Below are 6,108 nucleotides of genomic sequence, written 5' to 3'. Positions count from 1 at the left end.
TTCCAAGAACTATCCGAGAAGCCAATGAGAAAGTTGAATGGCGTAAAGCCATGAATACCGAAATGGAAGCTCTAGAGAAGAATGGAATTTGGGATAAGTGTATCCTACCGATAGAAAAAAAGTTAGTCGGGTGCAAATGGATTTTTACCATTAAATACAAGGCAGATGGCACCATTGAACGGTACAAGGTGATGTTGGTGGCCAAAGGTTATACACAGACCCATGGTATCGACTACACTGAAACTTTTTTACCGGTTGCAAAGATTAACACCATCAGGGTGTTGTTTTCAATAACAGTAGATAAAGATTGACCATTCTATCAATTTGACATCAAGAATACTTTCTTGCATTGAGAGTTGAAAGAAGAAGTGTACATGGATGCTCTTCCAGGTTTCTCAACGGGATTTAGAAAACATGAAGTTTGTCGATTAAAGAAGGCTCTTTATGGGGTTAAACAATCTCCACGTACCTGATTTGGAAGATTCACAGTGGCCATGAAAAGGTATGGGTACAAACAAAGTAACTCTGATCATACCCTTTTTTATTTGAAAAAATGGGGAGATTTAATCACTTGCTTAATAATCTATGTGGATGATATGATCATAACGGGAAGTGATGCTGAAGAAATTGCAAAATTGAAAAAGAACCTATTTACATATTTTGAAATGAAAGATTTGTGAAGACTAAAATATTTCTTAGGAATAGAGATTCTACGATCTAGCAAAAGAATCTTTATCTCCCAAAGAAAGTACATTTTGGACCTTCTGGCAGAAACAGGAATGGTGGATTACAAACCAATAGATACGCCCATGCAAGTTAATCACAAGTTGAAGATAGTAGAAGGTGCCACCCTACCAGATAAGGAAAGGTACTAGCGACTAGTTGGAAAACTAATTTACTTATCACATACTGGCCTGACATAGCTTATGATGTGGAAATTATAAGTCAGTTTATGCATAAGTCACAAGAATATCGTATGGAAGTCGCTATGAGGATAGTTCGATATTTGAAAGGAGCTATAGGAAGTGGAATCATATTCAAAAGGAATGGTCATTTGAAGGTTGAGGCATACCCTGATGCAGATTGGACGAGCAACCCAAGCGATAGAAGATCAACAGCTGGTTACTTTACACTTGTTGGAAGGAACCTGATAACTTGGAAATGCAAGAAGCATAAAGTTGTAGCACTTTCAAGCGCAAAGGTAGAATTTCGAGGGATCGTTAAAGGTATAATTAAAGTATTGTGGATAAAAAAATTGATGACTGAGATTGGGTTTTCACCACAATTGCCAAGCCAGTTTAAATGTGACAACAAAACCGCAATCAACATTTGTACAACATGATAGAACAAAATATGCTGAGGTGGATCGACACTTTATTAAAGAAAAAATTGAGAATGGTATTATTGAGCTTCCATTTGTGAGTTCAGAAGATCAGTTGGCTGATATTTTTACTAAAGCAGTTTCAAGACAAGTCTTTGCTAAAGTTCTAACCAACCTGAGTATTGGTGATCCCACTACTCACCTTGAGGGGGAGTATTAGAATATCATAATTAGGGAACAAAATCAGAAAAATATCAAAGAGAATCAGAAAAATATCAATGTAATTTATTAGGATATTATTCTATAATTAGCGTACTCATTAGCGTATTCTTGGTCTATATATTGGTAAGAACCTTGTAATCAAGTGAAGAAATGAATATGATACTTTTCTAAATTATTCTTCTTTTCTTTTCTAAACCCTTTGTACCAACGAAACAATTTATGTTTTCTCTACTATTTTCCTTGACATATCATACATACCCGTTTTAAGTTGCTGCATGACTCTTGTAATGATGATGCCATTAGAGCATGTCCAATGGTGATAAAATGAAAGCCCCATTTACTATTTGTCTGATAAAAAGTGGAGACTAATTGTTAGAAGAAAATGAAAGCGAGTTCCATCACAATTTTCCAAGCAAATGAAGCCCTGCTCAGAGGGATTTGACTTCTTTCAATTATAACCAATGATAAATAAATATATGTTAATTAAATTAAAAAATTAAATAATATTTTGTTAATAAAATTAACAATATTTTATAGGTTTAATTACTCTGTTGGTCCCTATAGTTTCACGAAATTTTTAATTAAGTCCCTATACTTTTTTTCCTTTTAATTGGGTCCCTGCACTAATTTTTTTTTCAATTAAGTCCCTACCGTGACCAAACAGTTAGATTTAACGGAATATTCCGTTCCTAAATTAAAGATTCTCTAACTTTTTCCTAAATCTCTAATTCTCTTTCACACTTATTTTCTGAAATACCAAAATAACCCTCCCACACTTAGAATAAAAAACCTAGCTAGCCCTCAGTTGCTCTGTGGAGATCGCATTCACTATCATCTCCTGCGTCGGTCCATCGTCTTCATCCATCTGTGGCGTCGTCTGCAGCGGACGCTTGGTGGTCGGCCGTCCGTCGCCTCCTTCTCTCTACGTTGGTTTGTTCTACGTTATTCTGTTCGGAGGTCTTTTGCGCTATTTTTCCATCTAAGCCGTCGCCGTCCCTCCCGGTGCTTTGCCTCGCCTGACGTCACTGCACCGCACCGCACCGAGTCTCGCCGCTCCTGACCTCCCGTCTGGCCTCTCGTCCCCGCGCCGCGCCTCTCCTCGATCTCCCTGTACTCGATCTGTCACAAAACAGGTAACATAAAACATTTAATTTTTTTCCAGCTTTTAAAATTTGATGTAACATGTTCATGCTAATTTTAATTTTCAAAAAATATGGCATTGGTTGAGTACCTAATTTTTGAATTGATTTCTGAATTGTTTTGATATAGTAATTTAGGATTTACAATATGAATATTTATGTACAAAAATTTTGTTAATTGGTGAATTGACATATAAATTAATTTTTTGCTGATGATGAATTTTGTTTATTATTGATTGTTGATTGTTGTTTGTTGTTGCTGGGATGATGCTGCTTTATTAGGACTCTGTAATTTTTATCTGTAATTAATTAATTATGTTAGAAATAAGGAAAGAGGTGAGATTGGAGATAAGGTGTTTGATTAAATACCTTTGAGAGAGTTGAATTGATTATGAGTTCTGATTATGTATTTTATCTATAATTAATTGATTATGAGTTTAATTGATCATTTTATCTATAATTAATTGATTAGTTTATCTAAGAAGGAATCAACTGGCTTCAATTTATTGTTCCTTCATGGTTTCTTAGAATTTTTCTCCCAAATATGCACATGATAGTAGAGTTATTTTACTTATTCTGTATTGGTGTATAATTGAAATTCAGTACATTGTTTTTTTTTTGTAGTTTAGTAGAGGTATTCTATCTTGGTTCCATTGAGGGTTCTTCTTCCTTTCTATTTTTTTTATGAAGAGGAGGATTTATGTGCAATTCTGTTAAAGATAATACAATACAAGAACTGGTTACCTGATACTTGAGCTTTTAAAAGTTTGGCAATCATTGTAGACTAGTTTGGAGATGGATGACGATGCTATAGATGGATAACTATACCCGTTTTTATCTTATCTGATTTCTGTTTTTATGGATAGTTTATGGAGATTTGATTCATCTTCGTATCACCAAGTGAGTACATGGACCCTTTTGATCATATTAACCTATTGGTGCCCCAAAAATTTACGGGTACCATATATTAACTTTTATTTGGTTAAGTATTTAACCGTTTTATTCTTGTTGGGTTTTAGGTTTGTGGACTTATTAATTCCATTGGACATGAGTATGTGGTTGCACTGAATAGTTACAAGAAAGATATTGATGAGCCTGTTCATGCTTTCTCCTTTATTAACATTGCTCTCACGGTTGACTAACAATGACCATGCTACTATTTGATCAGTCATTGTATCTCGAATTCCTGAGTTGGTTGAACTAAGTAGGTGATCCTTCTTTATGCTACATTTGTGGTTTATTTATTTCTATTTATGTTGCCTAAATATTCCTTGTTTACATTTATTTGCATCCAGGGAGAGCACATTTTATATGGTTCAGTCATTTTAATGATGAAAATTCTCGAATCATCACTGAACTTCACTCTCATTCAAGAAGTTTCCTTTATTAAAAGACACTCATTGAGCTTCACTTGTTTGGCACCCTAGACTTGTCTAATTAAGTGATTATATAGAGAATATATCTAATTTCTCAAATACATTTGTGTATCTGATGATTTTATTGAGCGTTACCTAGAGGTGAATTCTTGTACCGATGTTTTTGCTTTGACAAGATAAATTGAATTTTTCTTATCTTATAATGATTAGTTGTGGCGGGAACTTAGTTTAGTGTTTTCTTGGTTTGATTTTGAAGTTACTATGCCAGTATAAAGGTGATTCAGTTCTCAAGTTTCTTGAAAAGTTTGATAGCTATTGTGTGGAACATTGTTTACACCTATGCCAACAATATGGAATTATAGATACTGCTGCATTCTTACCAGACAGGGTTGGTGATGTGGGTAGAAACTCTTGTACTTACACTCCGATTTGAATGATAAGTTTGTTGAAGGTGATGCTGCTGTGGAAGCTGTAGTTTTAAAGCGTTCCTTGCGTGGTTCTTCCCATACAGAAGTTTTCAACAGTGTCTTAAGAATGAAAGATGTTTGTATACCTGTTTATGAGATTTTTAAAGATGCAACTGTTTTTTGATGATTTTGCTTATATATTTGTAAGGTTAAGTATTCGAACATGTTTTATGGTCATTAATCCAACCGGTAAATGACATGCTCAATTTAGTACGTGCCTGTATTGGTCTTCGTCCGCAGAACACCCTTCGACTAAATCCTGAGTAGGCAGTAGAAGCTCATTGGTTTGTAAACTACTTGGCTAGAGATGGTCTTGGAGCTGTATTCCCTTTCTTTTATATTGAGCCAAATGTAATATTACATTATTATAATGAATAATTAAAGGATGAAACTGAATTTTATATATATTTATTATTATTATTTCTATTTTATTTTATCCATTCTTTTTTTTTTATGTTCTTAAGATAAGGTATTTTAAAAATAAAAAAAGATATTTTTGATACAATTTATATATAAATAAGCAAAAGAATGAGTGACAAAATAAAAGAAATTATAGGAATATCTTTCATGTTGTAGAATCAATTCATTGAATATTTATAGTTTTACCGGATTTTCAATTAGGTCCTTATATTTTTTTCTTTTCAATTTGGTTCCTAAGGGTATACAAGTAATTTCACAATTTACTAACATTTTTTTAACGTTTAACGTTAAGAGGGACTAAATTGAAAAAAAAATAATGTATAGGAACCCAATTAAAAGGAAAAAAAGTATAGGGACCTAATTGAAAATTTCGCGAAACTATAGAAACCAACAGAATAATTAAACCTATTTTATATACATATAGAAGATGACATAATATGTTAACTATATATATATATATATATATTTTTTCTTTACGTATATAATTAATTGTTATAATTATTTATAAATTAAATATGATTTACTTATTTAATATAATTATTTAAAGAATTATATTAAATAATTAAATTATATTTAATTTATTAATAATTATAATAATTAATTATAATTTTATTTAATTAATAATTTATATTAATTATTTAAATCATAATTAATATAAATAATTAAATTAATATTGAATATTATTTATATTATTATATTAAATTATAATTAATTAACTTTGTTTACATAAAAAAATAATTTTAATTTTTTACATATTATAAAATAATTTTTTGGTTAGTGGGTCATTTTTCTGTATGAAATTTGAAATACTAATTATATTACAGAACTAGCCCTTGCAAAACCAGTGGTTACTATATTACCGTTCTTATTAATAAATTAATATTTTGTTACTCTATATATACATATACACTTCTATTCTCACACTTTCTTCTACTCTTCTTCATCTTCTTTCAAATCTTGCAAAATCAAAGTTCTACTACTACTATTTTTATTGGGAAAAATGGATCCAAACCAACTCAACTCTTTTTTCAATTACTTACAAAACTTTTCTCAAACTCTAAATACCTAACAATCTCAAACCTCAAACTCTTAAATTCCAAATCAAAACTTCACACTACCGAATACATTTCAAAATCCAAATTTACAAAATCTTCCTAATTTCA

At 31.5% G+C, this 6,108-nt stretch overlaps 1 long non-coding RNA gene across 2 annotated transcripts; it reads left to right on the top strand.

Moving 5' to 3' along the window:
• Positions 1-2,286: 2,286 nt before the first annotated feature.
• LOC112710619 (uncharacterized) lies at positions 2,287-4,930 on the top strand. Of its 2 annotated transcripts, none has more exons than XR_003811659.2 (4): positions 2,287-2,676; positions 3,549-3,582; positions 3,702-3,886; positions 3,978-4,930. It is a non-coding gene; the product is annotated as an uncharacterized lncRNA (long non-coding RNA). The 2 variants fall into 2 exon arrangements; XR_003811658.2 differs by having other exon boundaries at positions 2,294-2,676; positions 3,307-3,582.
• The last annotated feature ends 1,178 nt before the right edge of the window (positions 4,931-6,108 follow it).

The sequence above is a fragment of the Arachis hypogaea genome, chromosome 9 (assembly GCF_003086295.3).
Source record: "Arachis hypogaea cultivar Tifrunner chromosome 9, arahy.Tifrunner.gnm2.J5K5, whole genome shotgun sequence".
Taxonomy (NCBI): domain Eukaryota; kingdom Viridiplantae; phylum Streptophyta; class Magnoliopsida; order Fabales; family Fabaceae; genus Arachis; species Arachis hypogaea.
Note: the sequence above shows the minus strand (reverse complement) of the source record. Positions and strands in the feature narration are given on the sequence as shown.